This window comes from Cebus imitator, unplaced genomic scaffold, assembly GCF_001604975.1.
Source record: "Cebus imitator isolate Cc_AM_T3 unplaced genomic scaffold, Cebus_imitator-1.0 Scaffold795, whole genome shotgun sequence".
NCBI lineage: Eukaryota > Metazoa > Chordata > Mammalia > Primates > Cebidae > Cebus > Cebus imitator.
This window is the reverse complement of record NW_016108110.1, coordinates 341,871-368,620: the sequence shown is the minus strand read 5'-3', so window position 1 is coordinate 368,620 and position 26,750 is coordinate 341,871. Positions and strand designations below refer to the sequence as shown.

General features: G+C 36.6%; 1 pseudogene across 1 annotated transcript; it reads left to right on the top strand.

Moving 5' to 3' along the window:
* The first annotated feature begins 24,337 nt into the window (after nt 1-24,337).
* LOC108297382 lies at nt 24,338-25,092 on the top strand (annotated as a pseudogene). Its single transcript, XR_001822187.2, has one exon. The product of XR_001822187.2 is annotated as a 60S ribosomal protein L7a-like (transcript).
* Nucleotides 25,093-26,750: the final 1,658 nt, after the last annotated feature.

The window sequence follows — 26,750 nt, the reverse complement described above, 5'->3', positions numbered from 1 at the left end:
GCTTGGGCAACAAAAGTGAAACTCCATCTCAAAAAACAAAAAAAAAAAAAGGAGAGAAAATAACCTCACTAAGAAATGAAACAGGAGATATTACAACTGATACCATGGAAATACAAAACATCATTCAAGGCTACTATTAACACCTTTACACACGTAAACTAGAAAATCTAGAAGAGATGGATAATTCTTGGAAAAATACAACTCTCCTAGCTTAAATCATGAAAAAATAGATACCCTGAAAAGACCAATAACAAGCAGTGAGATTGAAATGGTAATTAAAAATTACCAAAAAAAAAAAAAGTCCTGGACCAGACAGATTCATAGCAGAATTCTACCAGACATTCATAGAATAATTGGTACCCATCCTTTTGACAGTATTCCACAAGATAGAGAAAGAAGGAACCCTCCCTAATTTATTCTATGAAGCCAGCATCACTCTAATATCAAAACCAGGAAAGGATATAACCAAAAAATTAAACTACAGACCGATATCCTTGATGAAAATAGATGCTAAAATCCTTAACAAAATGCTATCTAACTGAATCCAACAACATATCAAAAAGATAATCCACCATGATCAAGTGGGTTTCATACCAGGGATGCAGGGATGGTTTAATATACACAAGTCAATAAATGTGATACACCAAATAAACAGAATTAAAAACAAGGATCACATGATCATCTCGAAAGCTGCCAAAAAGGCATTTGACAAAATCCAACATCCCTTTATTATTAAACTCTCAGTAAAATTGGTATACAAGGGACATACCTTAATGTAATAAAACCCATTTATTACAAACCCACAGCCAACATAATGCTGAATGGGGAAAAGTTGAAAAGGTTTCCTCTGAGAACTTGAATAAGACAAGGATGCCCACTCTCACCATTCCTCTTCAACATAGTGCTGCAAGTCCTAGCCAGAAAAATCAGACAAGAGGCATCCAAATCGGTAAAGAGGAAGTCAAACTGTCATTGTTTACTGACAGTATGATCATTTACCTTGAAAATCCTAAGGACTCCTCCAGAAAGCTCCTAGAACTGACAAAAGCATTCAACAAAGTTTCCGGATACAAGATTAATGTACACAAATCAGTAGCTCTTCTATACAACAATAGTGACCAAGTGGAGAATCATATCAACAGATCAACCCCTTTTACAATAGCTGCAAAAAAATAAAAATAGAATACTTAGGAATAAACCTAATCAAGGAGTTGAAAGACCTCTACAAAGAAAATGACAAAATGCTGCTGAAACAAATCATAGACACAAACAAATGGAAATATCCCATGCTCATGGATGGGTAGAATCAATATTGTGAAAATGACCTTACTGCCAAAAGCAATCTACAAATTCAGTGTAATTCCCATCAAAATACCACCATGATTCTTCACAGAATTAGAAAAAACAATTCTAAATTTCATATGGAAACAAAAAAGAGCCTACCAAAGCCAAAGCATGACTAAGCAAAAAACCAAATATGGAGGCATCACACTACCTGATTTCAAACTATACTATAAGGCCATAGTCACCAAAAAGTATGTGTTACTGGTATAAAAATAGGCAATAGACCAATGGGACAGAATAGAAAACCCAGAAATCAACCCAAATATTTACAGTCAACTGATCTTCAACAAAGCAAACAAAAACATAAAGTGGGAAAAAGACACCCTTTTCAACAAATGGTGCTGGAATAATTGGCTAGCCACATGTAGGGGAAAGAAACTGTATCCTCATTTCTCAACTTATACAAAAATCAACTCAAGATGGACTAAGGACTTAAACCTAAGACATGAAACTATAAAAATTCTAGAAGATAACACTGGAAAAACCCTTCTAGACATTGGCTTAGGCAAGGATTTCATGACCAAGAACCGAAAAGCAAATGCAATAAAAACTAAAATAAATAGCTTTGACTTAATTAAATTAAAGAGCTTTTGCATGTCAAAAAGAATAGTCAGGAGAGTAAACTGACATCCCACAGAGTGGGAGAAAATCTTCACAATCTATATATCTGACACAGGACCAATATTCATAATCTACAATGAACTCAAACAAATCAGTAAGAAAGAAACAATCCCATCAAAAATTTGACATGAATAGACAATTCTCAAAAGAAGATATACAAATGGCCAACAAACATATGACAAATGCTCAACATCATTAATGACCAGGGAAATGCAAATCAAAACTGCAATTTGGTACCATCTTACTCCTGCAAGAATGGCCATAATAAAAAAATCAAGAAATGTTAGATGTTGGCATGGATACAGTGAACAGGGAACACTTCTACACTGTGGTGGGAATGTAAACTAATGCAGTTACTATGGAAAACAGCATGGAGATTCCTTAAAGAACTAAAAGTAGAACTACCATTTGATCCAGCAATCCCATTACTGGGTATCTACCCAGAGGAAAAGAAGTCATTACTCCAAAAAGATACTTGCACACACATTTATAGCAGCACAATTCACAACTGCAAAATCATGGAACCAAACTAAATGCCCATTAGTCAAGGAGTGGCTAAGATAAAGAAACTATGGTGTGTGTGTGCATGTGTGTGTGTATGTGTGTGTGTGTGTGTGTATATATATATATATATATATATATATATATATATATGATGGAATGCTATGCAGCCATAAAAAGGAATGAATTAACAGGATTTGCAGTGACCTGGATGAGATTGGGGACTATTATTCTAAGTGAATTAACTCAGCAATCGAAAACCAAACCTCATTTGTTCTCACTGATATGTGGGTACTAAGCCACGAGGAAGCAAAGGCATAAGAATGATATAATGGACTTTGGGGACTTACGAGGAAGAATGGGAGCCAGGTGAGGGTTAAAAGACTACAAATATGGTGTAGTGTATACTGCTCAGGTGATGGGTGCACCAAAACCTCACAAATAACCACTGAAGAACTTTCTCATGTAATCAAATACCACATGTACCCCAGTAACTTACGGAAAAAAATTTTAGCCTTTCTGATAGGCATGTAGTTGTATCTCATTATTTTACTTTGCAATTCCCTAATGATAAATGATGTTGAGCATCTTTTTATGTATTTGCCAGCTGTATAATCCCTTTTGATGAAGTGTTCATTCATATCTTTTCCTGCTTTTAATTGGTTTCTTCCTTTTCTTATTACTGTACTGAGTTTTAAGAGTTCTTTGTGGCCGGGCGCGGTGGCTCACGCCTGTAATCCCAGCACTTTGGGAGGCCGAGGCGGGTGGATCATAAGGTCAAGAGATTGAGACCATCCTGGTCAACATGATGAAACCCCATCTCTACTAAAAAAATACAAAAATTCAGCTGGGCATGGTGGCGTGTGCCTGTAATCCCAGCTACTCAGGAGGCTGAGGCAGGAGAATTGCCTGAACCCAGGAGGCGGAGGTTGCGGTGAGCCCAGATCGCGCCATTGCACTCCAGCCTGGGTAACAAGAGCGAAACTCCATCTCAAGAAAAAAAAAAAAAGAGTTCTTTGTATATTTTGGATAGGTAGCCTTTATCAGATATGTGCTTCGCAAAATCTCTCAGTCTTGGGTTTATCTTTTTATTTTTTTATTTGCCATTTGCAGAGCATAAAATTTTAATTTTAATAAAATACAACTTAACAATTTTTCTTTATTGTTATATTAGAAACTCAGCACAAAATCCCAAGTTACGTGATTTTTCTCCTTTATATAAAAAGTTTTGTAACTTTGTGTATTACATTTAGGTCTATAATCATTTTGAGTTACTTTTTATGTAAGGTCTGTGCCTAGGTTAATTTTTTTGCCTGTGGATGTTCAATTTTTTCAGCACTATTTGTTGAAGTCTATTCTTTTCCCATTGAATTGCCTTTGCTCCTCTGTCAAAGATGAGTTGATTATATTTGTGTGGGACTATTTCTGGACTCTGTGTTCTGTTCCTTTCATCTATGTGTCTATTCTTTTTGCCAATATGATGCTGTCTTGATCACTGCAGACTTATAGTAAGCCTTATGTAGAGTAATATGAGTGCTACAATTTTATTCTTCTTTTACATATTGTGCTGACTATTCTTGGTCTTTTGCTTTTCCATATAACCTTTAGAATTAGTTTGTTGATATTTACAAAACAGCTTGCCAGGGTTTTCACTGGGATTACATTGAATCTATAGATGAAGTTGGAAGGAATTAACATCTGAATAATTAAGTATTCCAATCCATGAACATGGGCTATTTTTCCATTTATTTAGATCTTCCTTGATTTTCTTCATTAGCATTTTTTAGCTTTCTGCATACAAATCTTGTGCTTATTTTGTATTTATCTCTAAGTATTTTAAATTCTAGGTGCTTTTTTTTTTCTAGATGGAGTTTCACTCTTGTTGCCCAGGCTGGAGTGCAATGGCATGACCTTGGCTCACTGCAACCTCCACCTCCCAGGTTCAAGTGATTCTCCTGCCTCAGCCTCCTGAGTAGCTGGGATTACAGGCATGTGCCACCATGCCTGGCTAATTTTGTATTTTTAATAAAGACAGGATTTCACTATGTTGGTCAGTCTGGTCTTAAACTCCTGACCTCAGGTGATCCACCCTCCTCGGCTTCCCAAAGGGCTTGGATTACAATGCCTAGCCCTCTAGGTGCTATTATAAATGGTATATAGTTTTTTACATTTCAAATTCCATTTGTTCATTGCTGGTATATAGGAGAGCAATTGACTTTTGTATTGCAAACTTGCTACATTCACTTATTAGTTCTAGGAGATTATTGTTGATTCTTTGGGATTTTCTACATAGACAATCATGTCATCTGCAAGCAGAGAGAGTTTTACTTTTTCTTTTCTAGTCTGTATATATTTTATTTCCTTTTCTCATCTTATTGCATTAGTTAAAACTATGTTAAAGAGGAGTGATGAGAGAGGACATGATTGCTTTGTTCCTGATTTTAGGGGAAATCACCCCGTTTTTCATTATTGAGTATAATTCAGCTGTATATTTTTTGTTCTTTAATGTAAGTTTCCTTTCACCCCTAGTTTGCTGAGAGTTTTTGGTATTGGATACCGATTAAAATCAGTATTGGTTTTTGCCAAATGCTTTCTCTACATTAATTGATATAATTCTATGGCTTTTCTTCTTTAGACTGTTGATGTGGTAGATTACATTGATTGATTTTTGAATGTTCACCCAGTCTTGCATATCTGTTCTAAGTAGCTCTTGATTGTGGTATATAATTCTTCATATAAATTGTTGAATTTCATTTTTAATATTGTATTAAGGATATTTGTGTGTATGTTCATGAGAGATATTGGTCTGTAATTTTCTTTTCTTGTAATGCCTTTATTTGGTTTTTGTGTTAGCATAATATTGACCTCAGAGCATGTGTTAGGAAGCGTTACCTCTTCTATTTTTTGGAATAAGTTATCGAGAATCAGTATTATTTCTTCCTTCAGTGTTTTATAGCATTCACTGGTAAAACCATCCAAACCTGAAGAATTATTTTTTGGAAGGTTATTAATTCAAATTTTCTAGTAGTTATATTTTAAAATGTTAAAAAGAAGAAAAAAAAGTAAATTTCAGGCTGGGTGCGATGGCTCACACCTGTAATCCCAGCACTTTGGGAGGCTCACGCAGGTGGATCACTTGAGGTCGGGAGTTCAAGACAAGCCTGGCCAACATGGTGAAACCTCGTCTCTACTAAAAATACAAAAATTAGTCAGGCATGGTGGTGGGGGCCTATAGTCCCAGTTACTCGAGAGGCTGAGTCAGGAGAATTGCTGGAACTCAGGAGGTGGAGGCTTCAGTGAGCTGAGATCATGCCACTGCACTCCAGCCTTGGCAACAGAGTGAAACTCAGTCTCAAATAAAATAAAATATAATGAAATAATAAGTAAATTTCATGTGAAAATATACTTATTTAACTTAATATATCCTAATTATTAACATTTCAACATGTCAGTAATATTTAAAATATTGATGAAATATTTTATATTTTTTCATACTAAGTCTTTGAAATCTGCTGTGTATTTTATACTGACTGTACATCTCAATTTGAATAGCCACCTACCAGTGCTCAATAGCCACATGTGACTAATGGCTGCCATATTGAACAATGTATGTCCAAGGTCTGAATCAAAGCTGTAGTTACTGTTGAGTTTTAATAGTATCTATTTTATCCTTTCTCAGGATATTAGTAATGGAACATAGACAGACTATTTTTAAAAGAAGACATTCTAATACTTCCTTTTAAGAGAGAACCACATTGGCCGCTATCAGAAAATAAGTTTTGGTAATAAAAACATAGTATGTGTGAGATTGTTTCTCATGCAATAAATGTAAATTAAGTTTATGGAATGTCACGAAATTTTCAAGGGGTGAATAAATCAAGCTGTGAAGTGGTAACTAGAAAATTACAATTTTCTGTTATAAAGTAAATGCAACAGTTTTAAACTGAGTCCGTATGCTCAAAGAACTGGAAAAGCAAAGCCATCTACCAGCAAAGTGGCTTGACTTTGTTGCATGAAGCCATTTATTGCTAGCAAACATTTTCAGCATGGGCTACTCATCAAATACAGTGGAGCAATCAGCTCTGTTGAATATCATCCCTTTCTGATGTTGGCTCAGTAAGGTTTTTGCCCCTTTATTCTATCAGTAGCTTTCCTCTTCCAGACCTGTCTCTATTAGTCTTCAGAAAGCCCAAACATTATGAAACCAACAGGGCATTGAACAGTGGTTCTAAAGTATTGATTTGCATTCAGCCAGTAATGCAAAAGACACAGCAGGGGTGGCAGGAATCTGCTATTTCTGGCCCAGGAGTCCAGTAGCTCACAGGTGTCTTAGCCTCCGTGAGGTTCCCCAAATCTTACTAGCATACCGTCAACATCAAGAATGAGCTTCTTAGTTTTGTTTTTCTCACCATTATGTCTCAGAGACCAAGAAGAAATCATACTGTAAGTGGTTAAAAAATAACAGTTGGGTGGATGGATGAGTCAATGGACAAATTCATGCATGAATAAATGAATAAGAATCAAGTTCTGCATTCTCAAGAATCTGCAGTCCTCCTGCCTGCCTAAGGGGCAAGCTCCAGGCCAAAGTCTGAAGTCCAGAGGCTTTGTCTTTGTCTTACAGCCGCTATGTCCCCATAAATTCTAGCCTGTGTCCTATTTCCACTTTATCTCCTAATCCTTTTTGTTAATATTATTATTTCTGTTCCACAACTGTAGAAACAGAGACTCAGAGAGAAACTCTGAATTCTAATCTTGGCTCTGACTTTATCCAACAGGATGATCTAGAATGTCTCTCCTCAATCTTGAGACTCATTTTTTAACAGCTGTATTGAGGTACAGTTGATGTTAAAAGAACCGTACAGACTTAATGTGTACAATTTTATGAACTTGGTCATGTGCAAACGCCTGTGATACCATCACCATGATCAAAGTAATAGACATATTCAACATCTCTCAAAGTTTCCTTATGTCTTCTGGGTTTTTGTTTGTTTGTTTTTGTTGTTTGCTTTGTGTGTGGTAAGAACACTTAACATGAGATCTATTTTTTTAATAAATTTTGAAGTGCACATTACCATTATTTTTAACTATAGGCACTGAGTTGTATGGCAGATCTCTAGACTTATTCACTGAGCATAATTGAAACTTTATGGGCATTGAAACTCCATTTCCTGAAACCCCAGGACCTGGCAACCACGACTGTATGAGTTTCACTCTGCTTTTACGAGTTTCACTATTATAGATACCTCGTATATAGTGGAATTATGAGTATTTGTCCTTCTGTGATTGGCTTATTTTGCTTAGCATAATATCCTCCAGGTTCATCCATGTTGTCACAAAAGGCAGAATTTCCTTCATTTTTAAGTATGGATAATATTCCATTGTATCATATACTGGGACTCAGATGAAGGCCTTCTATTCTGACATAGCTTGGATGATTGCCACTCAGCAGCTGAGTGGTTATGGGCAATTGTTTTGCCTTCCATTAGTCTTAGTTGCCTGACCTATGAAGTCTGAGTAAGTACCTGATGGGTCAATTAATGTGATGAGTTTCTATTTATAAACAAGTAAATAGATGAAACAAGGCTCATCAACCACTTAGCATAATGCCTGGCATATGACAAATACTCAATAAACATTAGCCACTATCATTTTTATTATCTCCAAACTATCAAATTGTTGTCCTGCCTTTGCTGAAACATAGTAATACCTAGCATATGACAAATAATAATACCTAGCATAATGCCAAGCATATGACAAATACTCAATAAACATTAGCCACTATCATTTTTATTATCTCCAAACTATCAAATGCTTTTCCTGTCTTTGCTGAAAAATAATAATACTGAAATAATAAACAACTAGCAAGAATTGGCCAGAACATGTTCAAAGCTACTTACATATATTAGCTCCCCTGATTCTCATAATTATACTGTCCTCATTTTACACATGAAGAGACAAAAACTCAAAACGTATAAGTAACTTGCCTAAAGTCATAATGACAAAGTGGTAGAGTGGAGATTTGAAGGTGTATCTTTCTCATTTCGAAGTATTTTCTCTTTCCATTATATTATAAAAATTCTCCAACCCCCAAAGTCTATGACTTCTATTATTTGATTTATAAAAATTTGGCAATTCCAAAAAATCCACGAAAGGCAAACTCGTGTACAGCTTGTGCTAGGTGCTATGAAGGGTGCATGACTAGGACATGGTCCTTAGCTTCTCATATGCTGGCAACTTGAAATGAACATTTCATTCTGGCCAATTTTCCTTGGCGTTCTTTTCTGCTATAATCCTAGAACTGAGTAGCCATTTCTCTCATTCTCTGATTTTATAAACTGTCAGTTTAGAAATGTGTTTCTAAGAACCACATTTTCTAAATTAACAGTGCTAACAAAAGCTGATTATCTCATCACAGTACATTGTCAGCATCTATGCTTCGGCTTTTTAATTAGCTTGAAATTATTATTACTAAGTGAGGTGAGCCTTTATATAACACGATAACAAATCATTTCAAAAACATTTGCTGACAACCTGCAATAAGTTAGATGGTGTCCAAAAAACCCCAACAAAACAACCTTAAAAGCCCACCCATGTTCCAGGGTTGTGGGTTTTTTTTTTAAAGAAAGATGAAAACTTATAGGGGCTTCTCCCACTCTCCCATCTGTAGAAAGGTCTGTTCTATGGAATGCCTGCTGTGACACATGGTGCTTGACGTATAAGCTAATATAAAGTATAGGGTATGAGGAATGAGCTTGTTTTTCTAAAAATTGATTTTAAAAAATAGATTGAGATATCACAATCAAATGGATTATGGTATGAAGAAAATAGTCTGAGAAACCGAGCTAACCACAGAAATTCTATACTTACTGTTTACATGGAACACATTTTTAAAACACTTTTTCTACTACCAAAAATTTATGGCAATGCTTCCCTGTACCCCCACTCTCACCAAATGAAGAGACATTAGCATAATAAAAATAATTGGGTAATTTTTATTGAATTTGTTTTCATTTCTCATGCTTCTGGTTTCTGTGGTTTCAGAAATTAAAAAAATGAAAGATTTAATCACATTGATTAGGAAAGAGGAATATACATAATAGGCTTTTATGCAGAAAATGCACCTGTCTACCTCCTTGCTCAGGGTATTCCAAAATTTATATTTTAAATCAGGGCAGATACTTTGTTGACTAAAAAGTGCCTTTCCATCTCAGAGTCTTTCAACAACCAGATCCTTCTGACTTTACCAAGACCCCTGCTCTTCAACTATTACTGTTTCATCTCTAATTATTATTAATTACTGTTTCATCTCTAACCAGGCCAGTAGGTTGCCTAGATTAAACTTGTTGCTTAGGTTATTTGAAGCTATCCTTCTCTCTGACAGATGACCACTAAATTGTTCTGAGATTAGCTGAATGATAGATGACTAAAAGTTTGAGCCGTGAATGAAACACTGCTCAAACCACTTGTTGATAGGAAGTCAACTACCTTCATTCACAGGTGAGGGCTCACAAACATCAATAGATGGAGACTCATGGTTATCACCTGTCCTTTCGTCAACATTTCCACACCCAATTATTCTAACATTATAAAGAAACTTCAAAGTTATGGGGGTGGTTGGGAATCCCACTGACCTAATCCTCAGGGTTCTCCTCTGTGGAAAACCATGCCTCCCTTTCTCCTTCTTCTTTGCCCTCATGTTAAGGTCTTCACAGTCCACCGATTTATAGCTCACAGGCTAGGCCACACCCATAGACCACTCCACTCTGCCCTTTTCCTACCTTGTGCAAGGTTATTTAGTCACACTTATAAAATTTTTAAATGACCAGCTAGGTGCATGATATCTTGTGCAACAGAAAAAGAATTGCAAAAGATCTTGAAAGGTTGAGATGACCGGGTTCAGTCAGAGCAGATGAAATGCAACAAGAATATATGTAATCTCCCGTACTCTGCCCTGAATAACTGGGCTATGCAGGCTTGGAGTGAAGGAGTCAGGGCTTTTCAGGAATATGCATAGTTAAAGGTGTAGGAGTTAAGAGAAGCGTAAGGTCTGGTGTCTTGTTTGGTCTCTGCTGCACTGCATGGAATTTTGACTTAAAAAAGAAAAGAAATAACTTGGAATGTGTTCAGAAGGAGATGAAGAAAAGGCAAGGGAAAAAACCAGAACAAAGAAGGAAATGGGCAAATGAAAGATGGGGGAAAAGAAAAAGGAGAAGCATAGCAGACGATCTGTCTTCTAGTATCTGAAACAGAGGATCAGAAATTCAGTCTCAGAATTCAGGCCTTTCAAGCCTATCTCCATCTCATCTTTTCCCTGCCAAGCCCCTCCCATGTCAAGACGTGGAAGAGTGTTCAGTTCAGGCTGTTTAGATGCAAAATAAAAAGTAAGTAAAGGATAAATATCCTTGGTTGAGAAGAGCATTCTCTAATATCACATGGATTCTCTCTCGTAATGTTTTCTTAAATTAAAAAAAGGTCATATTTTTCAATTTTCTCATAGAGTGGGCAAGTATAACCACTGTATCAACACAGCAGACTTTAACGGACCTGACATATTGTTTTAAGAACCTTGAAACAAAGTATTTACACCAATAGGCAAAAAGTTCTTGGTCTCAGTCTAGGCCAGCAATCCATGTCTCAATGGCTCCTAAATATGTATTTACCTAATGAACCAATAAAAGTAATGTCACCAGGTGCAGTGGTCACACGTGTAATCCCAGCAATTTGGCAGGCCAAAGTGGGTGGATTGCTTGAACCCAGAAGTTTGAGACCAGTCCAGGCAACATGATGAAAACCCTTCTGTACAAAAAAATGCAAAAATCAGCCAGGCATGGTGGTACACGCCTGTAGTCCCAGCTACTCGGAAGGCTGAGGTGGGAGAATCACTTGAGCCCAGGAGGTGGAGGTTGTAGTGAGCTGAGATCAGGCCACTGCACTCCAGCCTGGGTGACAGAGTGAGATCCTGTCTCAAAAAAAGAAATAAATAAATAAAATTAATGTCAAAATATAAATGCTTACACACTGAACCAAGAGATGAACTTCAGTATCTCTTGATTTTCTTTTTGGGCTCTAACTTTTTAAACTACTATAAAGACACTCATCTGACTTGGCACGGTAGCTCACACCTGTAATCCCAGCACTTTGAGAGGCTGAGGTAGGAGAACTGCTTGACACCAGGGGTTTAAGACCAACCTGTGCAACATAGCGAGACCCTCATCTCTAAAAATGTTTTAACAAATTAGCCGGGCATGATGGAACGTACTTGGGAGGCTGAGGTGGGAGGCTCGCTTAAGCCTAGGAGGTGGAGGTAACAGTGAGCTGTAATCCCACCACTGCACTCCAGCCTGACTGATAAAGCAAGACCCTGTCTCTTAAAGAAAAAGAGATACTTATCTGGTATTTAAATCATATTGAGTTTTACTTTTAAACTGCGTTACTTTGATCTCATTTTGAATTCTTGAAACTTTTAAGAAGGAATAATGGTGGTGGGTGTTAGCAGCATGGGGTAACAGATATTGAAATGATGCCACATTTGGGTTACATTTTTAACTTTTCAAAATACTTTTATATCTTTTCGTTTATTTATTTTTTTTAATCCTTGGAAATTCACAGAAAGGAGACAAAACTTTGAAAAGGATGGAATAGAAGGGCCTGAAAAGTCAAATGGCTCATCTTTACAATCCCTGTTGGCCAACTTGAAACTCAAGTCCCTTAAAATTATTCCACTCTTTTTCTTGAAGTATAGCCCCCACTATGTTACTGTGTAATATTTTCTGTAAAAAAGGAGACCATGGTTAAAGAAGGACATGCTGCAATATATAATCACCTTAGAGATTCACAATGACATAGTCATATTAAAGGTTCTGAGAAGTTCTTTATTAAAGAAACATGTTTAACTTTGTCCTGTGAAACACACTGGAAAAATTGCTCTAGATTTCTGCTGCTTCTGCAATGGCCTAGGTCAAATTCCCTATCTTCTATGCAAAATAGTACCAAGATAAAGCAGAAGAAGTTGCACACCAAAGAGTTTACTCCAATCTGGACATCAAATAACTTAGAACAGTATTTCATTTTTTGTGCCTGAAGTGATATTTTCTTTTTATGGATCTCATTAAATGATTTGGTTCAAATCATTCATGGCAAATGCTAAGTTACTGTTTTAGCACGTTTCAATATGTCAAATTGTACTTGGCATTAGGACAAGAACAGGACAATTTTTCTGTGTTTTCAAAGAGGTTGGCTGGTTGTAGGGATTTAAGACTCAGTGCTTTTATGCAATGGTATGTTGGGATATAGTGATTGGAAACGTTTTTGGGAAAACACTGCCTTTTCCATAGAGCAAGTTTGGTACTTTTTTGAAGTCTAGCCATGCCTTTTTAGTTTTGTGTTTTGTTTTAGATTTCTTTTTTCCTACACATATTGTTGGATATAAAAAAAGAAAATTTCTTTTTTTCCTTAGGCGTGTGATGCACTTAAGTATTAAGAGGTTTTAAAAAGAACAAGATTGCTGTCTATTACCTTTTGGATTGGACAAGGGCTCTTGGAAAGCTATTTTAGTTAATAAAATGACTCAGAAGCTTTTTATTTCTAGCTATTTTTTAAAAATATAAAACATGGCTTTTTCTCTTCTACCTAGAAAAAGACATGGAGGCTTTTAAAAATTATCTTATTGTGGAATCAGTGGCTTTTGTCCTTGAAGAGTAATGGATTACTTGTTTCTTGGAGTCTTCCTGGAAGAGGAACGGAATGGATGTCCAGGGCAAGTTAAAGATAAAGATTCAAACCCTGTGGCCTTAAATAAAATGTTAGTTTCTGGTCAAGAGTGGTCTTGGCTCCACAGAGTTTTAGCTACCTTCCTGAAGAGTAGGTAACCATCACCTACCCTATTAGCTGGGGGCTGAGAGATCGGAAGAAGCAAAGGATATTATCAGAGAAGCAAACTACATTATCAGCTAGCTCTGCTTCTGTTATTATCTGTCGAAATCTTAGGAGTGCAATCCCCCAGGGAACCAGCAAGACCTTTTAGTACTCATTCTAAATAAACCAACCTGCTGAATTTAGGGAAGTTACTTCTGCTAGAAAACCTCAGCCTTTAATTTGGCTCTTTTATTTTTTCCTTCCACAGTACAGAAATATTTTCAAAACCTGAAGTGGTTCTGATTAGTGGTGAAGTCAAGAAGCCTTCAGCTCCAATTAAAATGGGAATTCAGTCATTTTGTGTGGTAATGGCTGCAGTATAAAAGCAAGTTAAATTTCTCTTTATTTTTGATCATGAGTTTGGCTCTTGAATTATTCTATTCAGCAGCAATGTTGGCACAGCTTTCTGGACTACCTGTGGAGGAGGTGTTCATGGGCTTCCCAATTAACACCCTGTTAAGCTGCACACCTGTGGTGAAATTACCCTCAGATCACAATATTGGAGTTTTGAATCTCATGACACCTATATTATTGTCCTGGAAATCAAACTTAAAATTATATAAAATGATTCCTGGTGTCCTTTCAAAGGCAGTTTGTTTCTATGGTATTCTTGTGGAGCCGTCCAGGGTAGAGGTATATATGGGGGAGTCATACAGCAATGTATTTATTTATTATAAACTTTATTGAAGTATAGCTCACATACCATAAAATTCATCCATTTTAAGTGTTCCAGGTAAATGATTGTTAGTATATTTACAGACTTTTGCAACCGCCATCAAAATCCAATTTTAGAACATTTCCATCACCCCAAAAAGAAACCAGTGCCCATTAGCCATCACTTTCCATTCCCACACCCAGCCCTAGGCAACCAACAATCTGTTTTCTGTCATAGATTTCTGAACATTTCATAGCATCGTCAAATTTCATTCCATACAAATGGAGTCATGCAATATGCGGTCCTGTTTATCCATTCATTAGTCTATGGACATTTTGGTTATTCTACATTTTGGCTATTATGTGTAATGCTGACATGAACTTCACATATACACATTTGTGTGGACATAACAATTTATATTTAACATAATGAAATCAGATTAAAACTCAGCTTAGATCCTCATCTCCAGTCAGAACACTATTATTAGTGGTGCTGTGGGGGGCTGTGACATTTTCAGAGCAAATGGTAGCCATAGCAAAGTGCTGATAATCAGAACACTAATTAATATAAAAATTCATATAAATTCCCAAGGATTTTATAAAAATTTGGAGTTTTATGAGAATTTTTAGGTCATGCCTTTTCCATGTCCACTGGCAAAAAGCTTAGCATTTTCCGATAGCTATAAGCAATGGATATTGCTTACGGTTATCTTAGAGTGTGTGCCAGCCTGAGTTCTGGGGACTGGTCTGGGATTCAAGAGTTCTCTATTCCTTTTCTATAGCCTTCTGTGCTACTCTGGGAAAATTTTGTGAGGCGTATGCCTCAGTTTCGTTTTCCTCAAAATGGGGATAAATGATTCCCGTACAAATCCCAAGGTGGTTATAAGGTTAAGCATTTTCCAGGCATTTAAAGCACCTCAAATGAAATAGAAACATACTATATAAGTGTAAAGAATTTTGTTGGCAAAGATGAAAGGAAGGTTTAGTCAGCCTTTTGTTCTTTCTGGAAAACCTAAAAAATAGATAAAACCACAGAGTTTAATTTTGTACATTTGAGCTGGCAAGAATGTGATATTCATTTCCTCTATGGCCAAAAATGTTCATGGTTCCAGTAATGTTAAGCCCTTCATTGGGGGAACTGTTTTACTGAGCTCCCCAAAGCTTTGCTAACTGCATTCTAAAATGAAATCCTTTTACCTTCTCATTGCAACAAAGCAACTATTTGGTTTAGAACAGAAAAGGGAAAAAGTTATATAGAAGTAAATTAACCCAATAAGAATTAACAACCAAGTTCTCATTGCATGAGATACAAGGTGGTTCTGCCCTTAAGGAAATTACTATTCTGATGGGGTTCAAAGTGAATTAACAAGACAGAAACTATGCCTTATTTCATTTGGTACAACCTCCATTTCTGTTCCAGAATGCTATCTGGCCTATTGAAGATAATTTTCAAAAAATGGTAAACTGTTAACTCTCATAAAGATATAAAAGTGAGTACATTTTTAAGATTTGATTGACCTTATAATGAGGAACAAGGCAGATGTTATAATCAATTCAAAGGAGATTACAAAGACCAGACACACACACACACACACACACACACACACACACACATATATATATATAATGACATAGGAGACATATAAATATATATATTTCAGGAATATTGAAATGAATGTGCAAATGGAGACTAAACTGACTTCTACCACAGTAAGAGAGAGAGGAGTCAGTTAAACCCCTACAAGAGGACAGAATTTGCATATCTATAAATAAGAATTATTTTGCATTGCTCTCAGTTATCTATAATTTAGGGAGCTGTAAGAAAGCTCCCATAAAATCAGAATCAGATAACCTGGAGGAGTGTCAGCTAGACCAGAGGGTCAGCAAACTAAGGCTCTCAGATGAAATCTAGCCCCATGCCTGTTTTTGTAAAGTTTTATTTGAACACAGACGCAAGTTATATATTCTGTATGGCTCAGTTATATATTCTGTATGGCTGCTTTCACCCTATAATGCTAGAGTGGAGTAGTTGCGACAGAGACACTATGGCCTTCAAAGCCTAAAATATTTATGATCTTGTTATTTTGCAGAAAAGGTTTTCTGACTCCTCTAGACAATGCATGTTTTCCATTGAGACACAGTTTTTCTGTATAGTCTCTAGAATGCTCAGAAAACATTTTTTAAGTTAATGGATAAAATAATCAGACAGTGAAAACTGGAATTTAAAGAAGGAAATTGATAAAGATCTATAAGAGTTCATGAAAGAAGAGGGCACGAATTTGACTATGAAGAAGATAATTTGGATAAGGTCAGGGTACAGGGGAGAAGAAAGATGGGCTGTTCTAGACAGGGACAAAGGCATGGGAAGAGATGGGATGACCCAGCCTGTTAAATGTCCAGGCTAGTTGGAAGTGAAGAGTTGGACTGGTTATGTGATAGGAGTTAAGAGATACGTCATTTATACGCAAGATCCCAGATAAAGAGCTGGCTGTGTCCCCAGCTGCTTTCTTAGTGTGGAATCAGCCTGTGAGCACCCAGAGTTAAATAGTGTGGTTTGAGGGGTCCAGACGCCTCCCCACAAAAGATTTTATGGATTTGCCAGACTATCCTAGTGGCTGAACTTTCCAAATCTAGTCACTCCTCTGGTTGTACCATATTGAAGGCAGCTGTTCAAATGTCAATGGCATTCATCTTGAAAGAATAAGTTATATAACCCTATTGGTCATTAACACCATAGCTTCCATTAGATGATTAGGCTCCTCAGAATAGGAAGAATTCCACCTAGAGGGAGGCCCCAGTTAAGATGCCACTTTGAATTTTGACCAGCTTTGTTCTGAGCCACAAAATACTTTGGGATACGGGAAAGGAGTCTCTTCAAAGCATCCCTCATGCAGATACCTGTAGTTAGTAGACAGTTTTGCCCCTAAAGGCTTCAGTGAAGAGCTTTTGGATAGGATTCTACCTAACTTGGCTGGAAGCTTAAAGCCATTCTCCTGAAATCATATCTCTATGAGCCTTTCGAATTTGTCTGTTTCTCTGGCGTATTTTTGCTTTAATTGGCTTTCAGAAAAGGCAAGAAGAAATCTAGGAGCATAAAACCCTGTCTCACAGAAGGAGCTAGTAGAGACTGTCCTCCCAGGGTTGGGGTTTCTTTGCTAAATGGCTCTTCAAAAGAGAGGAAGGAACTGGCAAAGGAGGGGGCAACTTCCTGAAATGCTTATATTAGTCTGTTCTCACACTGCTATAAAGAATTACCTGAGACTGGGTAATTTATCAAGAAAAGAGGTTTAATGAAATCACAATTCTGCAGGCTTAACAGGGAGCATGGCTGTGAGGCCTCAGGAAACTTACAACCATGGCGGAAGGTGAAGGGGAAGCAAGCACGTCTTACCATGGCAAAGCAGGAGAGAGAGCAAAGGGAGAAGTGCCATACACTTTTAAACCATCAGATTTCATAAGAACTCATTCACTATCTTATGAACAGCAAGGGAGAAATCCGCCCCCAAGATCCAATTACCTCCCACCAGGCCCCTCCCCTGACATGTGGAGATAACAATTCAACATGAGATTTCAGTGGGGACACAGAGCCAAGCCATATCACTGCTTCTCCCATTTCACTCCTCTTTCTGCTCACTTGCTCAGTATTTCCCATAGGGCTCAGCTCTCTAAGTTGATTCATATGTTTGGTGTGCAGCTTTTGGGGATGTTCTAGAGAAATGTTAAATTAGTTCACCAGTAAGTACTGTGCTACAAGGTGTGGTGCATACAGGTATGAGACTAGCCCCTGCCCTCAAGGTGTGTGTGGGAGGAAGCAAGACACAAACATGTGAAGACATCACTAATAAGTATGACAAGAATTTGTATTAATATTATGGAATTCCCATATTTGGAACTCACCAGATACCTTAATCATGAGTTAAGTTTTTCATCAAACGATGAAACACCAGTGTTTGAGAAAATTTAATCACCCTCTAGATCAGCAGTTCTCAACCCCGGCTGCTTATTAGAGTCACACAGAGGTTTTTTCAAAATACCTTACCTTAACCCAGATATTCTGCTACAACTGAATTGGGGTAGAGCCTAGGTATTAGTATTTTGAAACTTTTTTTTTTTGAGACAGGGTCCTGCTCCATCACCCAGGCTGGAGTACAGTGGCATGATCATGGCTCACTGCAGCCTTGATCTCCTGGACTCAAGTGATCTTCCTGCCTTGGTGTCCCAAGTATCTGGGACTACAGGCATGCACCACCACACCCAGCTAATTTTTTAATGTTTTTGTAGAAATTAGGTCTCACTATGTTGCCTAGGCTGGTCTCAAACTCCTGAGCTCAAGTAATCTTCCCATCTCAGCCTCCTAATATGCTGGAATTACAGGTATTAGCCACCATGCCTGGCCTTGAGGCTTGTTTACTAAGAAATAAAATGCAAATTTTAAAAGAACATATAATGAGAATGTACACTTTAAAAAATTATTTTTCAATGAGTACCAGTGTCATCAACATCCAGGCTAAGAAATAGAACATTTCCTATACTCCATGAGTCTCCTTTCCATAACTCCATATGCTCTCCCAATCACAGACTCCTTCCTCTCTTAAAAGGTTTGATTTTTATGGTCATCATTCATTGCTTTTCCTTGTATTTTTACCACATATATACATATGCCAAAATATTAAATATGAGTTTGATCTCTCTCTGAAATATATTTAATGGAATTCTTTGCATTCTTTGGTGTCTGATTTTTTTCAGTCAGCATTATGTTTGTGAAATTGATCTAATTTGTTGTATGTTGTTTGTTTTCATTGCTGTATAGTATTCCATAGTTACTTTTGGAATGCTATACTATCATGACTATTTCACACTTCATTTATTCATTCTACTACTGGCCAACATTTGCTTTGTTTCCAATTTTGGGCTTTTATGAACATTCTTGTACATGTCTTGGTGTACTTAAATATGCATTCCTGATGGATTTATACCCATATATACTATGGTTAGGTCATCAGTTTATATGTTCAGCTTTAGCAAATATTGCCAAACAGTTTTCCAAAGTGGTTGTACCAACTTATAGTTTCACAAGCAATGTCTAAGAGTTATTTTTGCTCCATAGTCTCACTGAAGCTTGGCATTGTCAGCCTTTTTTAGCTTTAGGTATTCTGATCGCTAAATTTTAAACACAATTATTGTAAGACCAATAGGCTTATATGCCCATTGCACAGTAACAGACTCATTACACTGAGACAACAGAGTTCGCAGCAGAATGTTTAATAATAGCAGGGTGCTGAGTGAGGAGATGGCAGGAGACCCTCAAATCCATCTCCCTGAGGAAATCTGGGCTGGAGTTCTAAGAGGATCATGGAGCAGGAGGGCCTGGAAAATTGAGGTCATTGATTGGTTGGAGCAAGATGGATGAAATCATCACGATTTGGAAACTGCATTCTTTGCTGAGTCAGTTCCTTGTGGGATCCTTCGAACTAGCTGGTGTCAGTGGGGTCTTTCAGATCAGCTGGCATCAGTGAGGTCCTTCAGATCAGCTGAGCCAGTAGTTTCATCAATAGGCAGGACCTGAATAAATACCTCAATGGGAAAACTTAACATTTCATAACATTCAAGTTGTTATCTATGGAACAGTTAAGGGGAACCGTAGGGTCTATGGGATTCTAGGACAATAGGCACCAAACAACTATGAGGAAGCAGGTCAGAGAGCAAGCTGACCTCATGATTAATGCTAAACATGCTGCAAGCTTGGTTTATTTATCTCCCTCTCTCTTTTTCCTTGATTAATTTTATAAAGTTTATAAGGATGGTTTCACAATATCTCATTGGGATTTTAATCTGTGTTTTCCTGATTACTAACAGTGTTGAACACTTTTTCTTATTTATTGGCCATTTGATTTTCTTCTTCTGTTAAGTGGTAGTTTGAATCTTTGCTCATTTTTCTATTGAGTTGTGTCTTTTTTATGTTGATTTTCTGTTATTTGTGTATTCTGGATACAAGTCTTTTGTAAGTTATATATTTTGCAAACGTCTTATCATTCTGCGGCTTGTCTTTATACTTTCCTTACTGGTATCTTTTGATGGACAAAATTCTTAATTTTAATGCAATTAAAGTTATTAGGATTTTTTGTGTCAAATGACTTCACTATAATAAGGAGAGAGCCATAAAGATAAAGAGCTATTTTGCCAAAGACTAGATGAATCACATTTCTAGCCTGTTACAGAAAAACAGCGCACACATGATATTGATGTGTTTTTTAATTAAACAGGGAATAACACAAGTTTCTGATGACAAGCCCTTATCAGAACTCATTACACAGATGCACAGGGCTCAGTTACAAGGACCAAGACCTGGAAATAAGCCTACCCATGAGGCTAATACTCTATTTCATTTGCTAATAATTTCAAACCTATTATTGGTTTCTCAATTAGATTTTAAAATCCAGTCCGGCAAATGGAATCCATTATCCTTGGACATAATATATAATGTGTGAACTTGCAGGCAGAGTATAGTACAGAGAAAATGAATGCTGGGTAATAAACAGTAACCAGAACATCAGTAAGAGTAGAGGAGGGAAGGAAGGGAGGAATGAATAGGTAGAACACAGATGTAGGGGAAGAAAAATATCTTATTCTCTACCCATCCTAGGTTCATGGCTGTGGGCCTTATACCAAAAGAGATTAACAAGAGAAAAGCATACAAGTTTATTTCATATAAGTTTTATGTGATATGGGAGCCTTAATAAAGAAATGACATAAAGTAACAGTTGAACTTGTGCATTTTTATACAAGGTTTGATGAAGAAGTAAACAGTCGTGGATAAATATGATTAGAGGACAAAAGGGTATGATCTAATGGTAATAAACCAGAAGAAACTTAGCAAGATCTGTTCATTCAGATTCTTTTCTAAGTCCCTATGTCTTCAGAGACAAGAATATTCCTTTCCGCTGGGTATAAGGAGCTGTGATAGTTAGTTTTAGGTATCAACTTGACTGTGTTAAGGAATACCCAGATAGTTGGTAACACATTATTTATGTGTAGATCTATGAGGCTGTTTCTACAAGAGATTAGCATCTGAATCAACAGATCAAGTAAAGAAGATCTGCCCCCACCAATGTGAGTGGGCATCATCTGAGCTGTTGAGATCCCAGAGAGAACAAAAAGGCAGAGGAAGGTATAAACTTTCTCTCTCTTCTGGAGCTGGAACATTCATCTTCTGTCCTCAGTCATCAGAAATTCAGGTTGTCAGGTGTGTGGACTCTGGGATTTACACAAGCAGGCCCCCAGTTTCTCAAGTCTTCAGGCTTGGGCTGAGAATTACACTGTTGGACCTCCTGGTTCTCAGGTCTTTGCATTTAGACTGAATGACACCACCAGGCTCCCTGTTTCTCCAGCTTGCAGACAGCATACTGTGAGGCTTTACAACCTCCATAATTATGTGAACGACTCCTCATAATAAATCCCCTTCTTATCTGTCTATCTCTCTCTTTCTCTATATATACTGTTTATTGACTTGTTTCTCTGGAGAACCCTGCCTAATCCAGGAAAGTGCCTCTAAAATGAGGGTTTTATGCTTTAGGGTAGAAGGGAAAGAGTAATGTGAAAGTGATCTTCTTGCTTCTGCTGTTTTCTCGAATGACAAGATGACACATTTTGGAGTAGTGTATCTTGGACCCCATCAGATGATTTACTATCACTGGGGTGGAAAGCACTGAGAAGGAGCAGGAACACTGGAGCTAATAATTAAGTGGTTTTGTTAAACTATGGAATTTCGAGCTTTATACTGAAATGATGGTCTATTGAAGGGCTTTAAGCGGGGGACTAACACAGTTTTGTAAGTAGGGTCACTGGCAACCGTGTGGAGAAAGGGTTGAGATAAAGGGAGTGCGACTGAAGGTTCAAAGCCAGCGGCCATTAAATGGAGAAGTCCCATAATATTTAAACAATAAATTCAAAAAAATTAGTGATTATTCAGGGGTGAGGGAGGTGGAAAAAGCAAAACATATCCTAAAGTCCTAAAAAGTTAGTCCAGCAAGATATTTTATTTACAAATTGGGTTCTGACATCACAAGGTTTTGAGAAACACAGTGTCACTTTCTTAGGTGAACACTGGAATAATAAGAGCTCTGATAACTAATTTGACAGAAGAAATCTGTTTATTTTTGTTTAATCCAGCAGTTCAAAATTTTATTTTATCAATTAACATTTATTTTTGCATAGTGTATATTAATATCCTGCCAGAGACTAGATGAATCATATTTCTAGCCAGTTACAGAAAAATAGAGCACACATGATATTGACATGTTTTTTAATCAAACAGATAATAACACAAGTTTCTGATGGTGAGCCCTTATCAGAACTCATTACACAGATGCACAGGGCTCAGTTACAAGGACCAAGACCTGGAAATAAGCCTACCCATGAGGCTAATACTCATATTTTATTTCATAATAATTTCAAACCTACTATTGGTTTCTCAATTAGATTTTAAAATCCAGTCCAGCAAATGGAATCCATTATCCTTGGACATAATATATAATGTGTGAACTAGGTATAATTTGTAGTTCTAGGTTTGCCTAGAACTCAGTTGGGAAATATTGGTCTAGGATGGCTTCCAGGGAACTCTGGCTTGTTTAACAGATTAAAGAAAGGGTGGTTTCACTGAGTTAGCAAATACATTAGTAAGAGATCTGCAGAATAAGACAATAGGTTTAGTTTGCATGTTTTAAAATCCATAAGGATATCTCTAACAAGCAATTGAATAGATAGGCCTAGAGCTCAAGGGTGAGAGCTGGGGTGGAGGAACAGATTTGGAAATCACTGGTCAAATTCAGAGAAGTTAATTATATTTTTAAGAAAAGTATTTATAAGTAGAAGGAGACAAAGCCCTAAGAATGGTGTTAACGGCACCATTTACTGAATTCTTTCCCCATTGATTTATCTGTTACGGATGTTATATTTCACATATATAGGTCTGGTACTGAGCCATCCATTATGTTCCATTACCCTACTTGTCTATTTATCTGCCAATATTATGCTACATTAATAGTAATTAGCTTTATAGTAAATTGGATTCTGATAAGGCAAATTCATTCACACTGTTCTTCAATCTTTTCTTGGCTATTATTAGCCCTTTGACCTTTCAAATATACTTTAGGATAAGCTTATCAAGTTCTAGAAAATACCACTATTAGTATTTTTATTGAAATTACACTAAAGTGATTAGTTCAGGAAAAACTGTTATTGTTATTATAGTGAATCTACTAGTCCATGAACAATGGTACCTATATCTCACTATGTATTTATGCCTTCTATATTATATATTTCAATGTATGTTTCTATATTATATTTTAATATACTTTTCACTTCAATATTCTTTTATGTATTTTGAAGGGATTAATACTAGGTACCTTGTGATCTGACTGCTGTTTGTCAGATTCTTTTTGCCCATCTTCTTCCATTTTCTGACTGGCTATTATTGTTGTGTAAGAATGATATTAATTTTCATATGTTGATTTTGTATTTAACAGCCTTGCTAAACATTTTTACTAATTTAAGGAGTTTGCTGCTTCTCTTTAATTTTATCTGCAGACAACCTGTCAGGTACAGATAAGGAAAGTTTGATGCTTCCCCTCCAGTCTTTTCACTACTTTTATTTTTCATATCTTCTTGCACTGCCAAGGACCTCCAGTATAATTTTAAATTTAAAAAAACGATGTTCAGATATGGCAGAGAAATTGAAATTATCAGACCAGAAATTTGAAACAACTATGATTAATATAGTAAGGGTACTAATGAATAAAGTAGACAGCATGCAAGGATAGATGGACAACATAAACAAAGACGTGAACATTCTAAGGAAGAGACAAAAATAAATACTATATAAATAAAAAACACTATAGCAAAAATGAAGAAAAAATGTCTTTGATGGGCCTATTAATAGGTTTGATATGGCTCAGGAAAGAATCTGAACTTGAGGATATCTCAATAGAAGCCTCCCAAACTGAAAAGCAAGGAGAATAAAGACTGAAAAAAGCAGAACAGAATATCCAAAAACTGTGGGACAACCGCAGGAGGTGTAATATGGGCATAATAGGAATATCAGAAGAAAAAGAAAGAGAGAAAGAAGCAGAAGAAGTTTTTTGAAACAATAATGAAATTTCTCCAACTTAATGTCACACCAAACCACAGACCCAGGAAGCTCAGAGAATACGAAATGGGGTAAGTGCCCCCCGCAAGCTACACATGGGCATATCATATTCAAACTACAGAAAATAAAGATAAAGAAGCTCTCCTCCTGCCACCCAAGATGCGGAAAGGAAAGAAGTCCAAGGGGAAGAAGGTGGCTCTGGCCCCCATGGTCATGAAGAAGCAGGAGGCCAAGAAAGGGGTGAGTTCCTTGTTTGAGAAAAGGCCTAAGAATTTTGGCATTAGACAGGACGTCCAGCCCAAAAGAGACCTCACCTGCTTTGTGAAATGGCCCCGCTATATCAGGTTGCAGCAGCACAGAGCCATCCTTTATAAGCAGCTGAAAGTGCCTCCTGCAATTAACCAGTTCACCCAGGCCCTGGACTGCCAAACAGCTACTCAGCTACTTAAGCTGGCCCACAAGTACAGACCAGAGACAAAGCAATAGAAGAAGCGGAGGCTGTTGGCCTGGGCAGAGAAGAAAGCTGATGGCAAAGGGGACGTCCCCACTAAGAGACCACCTGTCTTGGTGGAGAACAAGAAAGCTCAGCTTACTGCATTATCAAGGGGAAGGCAAGACTGGGGCATCTAGCCCACAGGAAGACCTGCACCACTGTTGCCTTTACACAAGTTAAGTCAGAAGACAAAGGTGCTTTGGCTAAGCTGGGGGAAGCTATCAGGACCGATTACAATGACAGGTATGATGAGATCCGCTGTCACTGGGGAGGCAACGTCCTGGGTCCCAAGTCTGTGGCTTGCATCACCGAGCTTGAAAAGGCAAAGGCTAAAGAATTTGCCACTAAACTGGGTTAAATGTACACTGTTGAGTTTTCTGTACATAAAAATAATTAAAACAATACAAATTTTCCTTCAGCCAAAAAAAAAAAAAGATAAAAAATTCTAAAAGCAACTAGAGAAAAAAAAATCTAACCTATAGAGGAGCAAAAATCATAATTACATCTGATTTCTCCTCAGAAAACGCGCAAGTAAGACAAGAGTGGAGTGAAACATTTACATTATTGAGATGAAAAAACTCTGCCAACCTAGAATTCTAAACCCTGAGAAATTATCCTTCAAAAGTGAAGGATAAATAATTACATTCTTAGACAAACAAATATTGAGGGAAATGTCACCAGTAGACATTCCTTGAAAGAAATATTAAAAGAAGTTAGAGAGAAGGAAAATGATATAGGTCAGAAACTCAGATCTATATTAAAAAGGAAGAATATCGGAGAAGAAGCAGGTTGAGGTAAAAGAAAACCTTTTATTTGTCTTAATCTTATCTTGATTAATCTAATCTTAATGGATAGTTTGAAATAATAACAGCAACAGTGTATTATATATATGTATGCTTATGTATAAGTGAAGTGAATGACAGCAATGATACAAGGGATGGGAAGGAGGAATTAGGATTATTTTGTTATAAAATACTTGCATAACCATGAAGTAATTTGGTGTTATTTGAAAGTGGAACTGGATTAGTTGTAAATGAATGCTGTAAAATCTAAGGCAATCACTAAAAAAAGTAGACAAGGAAGTACAACTTATATGTTTTAAAAGGAGAGAAAATTGAATCATGTAAGATGCTCAAAACCTAAAAAGGCTGCAAAATTATGGAAGTCAAAAATAAAAAAGAAAGAGAAAGGGCAGCAAATAGAATCAGTAGCAAGTATGAGAGATGTTAATCTAACTATGTCAGTAAACACTTTGAACATCAACTACTTAAATGCATTAATTAAAAGTCAGATTGTCAGAGAAGATTAAAAAATCCCAAATTAACTATACATTGTCTATAAGAAACCCACTTTAAATCTAAAGACACATATAGGTTAAAAGTAAACAAATGGATAAAGATACACCATGCTAACACTAATAAAAAGAAAGTAAAATTAGCTACATTAATTTCAGACACAGAATATTTCACAGTGAGGAAAGTTATCAGGGATAAAGAGAGGTATTACATAATGATAAAGGGATCAGTTCTCTAAAACTAATAACAATCTGTAATGTGTATGCACCTAACAACAGAGCACCAAAATACATAAGAAAATAATTAATAGAACTACAAGGAGAAACACAAGAATCTACTATTATATTTGGAGATATCAATATACTCCTATCAGAAATGGGCAGATTCAGCAGACAGAAAATTAGTAAGGTCAAAAGTGAACTTAACAACAACATCAACTTACTGAATCTAATTGATACTTATATAATACTTCATCCAACAAGAGCAGAATATACATCATTTTCAAATTCATATAGAGTATTCACCAAAATGGACCACATTCTAAGTCGTAAAACACAGATTTTAAAAATACACATCATATAATGTCTGCTCTCAGACCACAATAGAATTAAACCAGAAATTAATAACAGAAAGATAGCTAGAATATCCCCAAATACTTAGAGATTAAACAACACACTTCTAAATAACACATGGATCAAAGAAGAATTCTCAAGAGAAATTTTAAAATATTTTGAAATAAATAAAAATGAAAACACACCTTATCCAAAAGCTGTGGAATATAGAG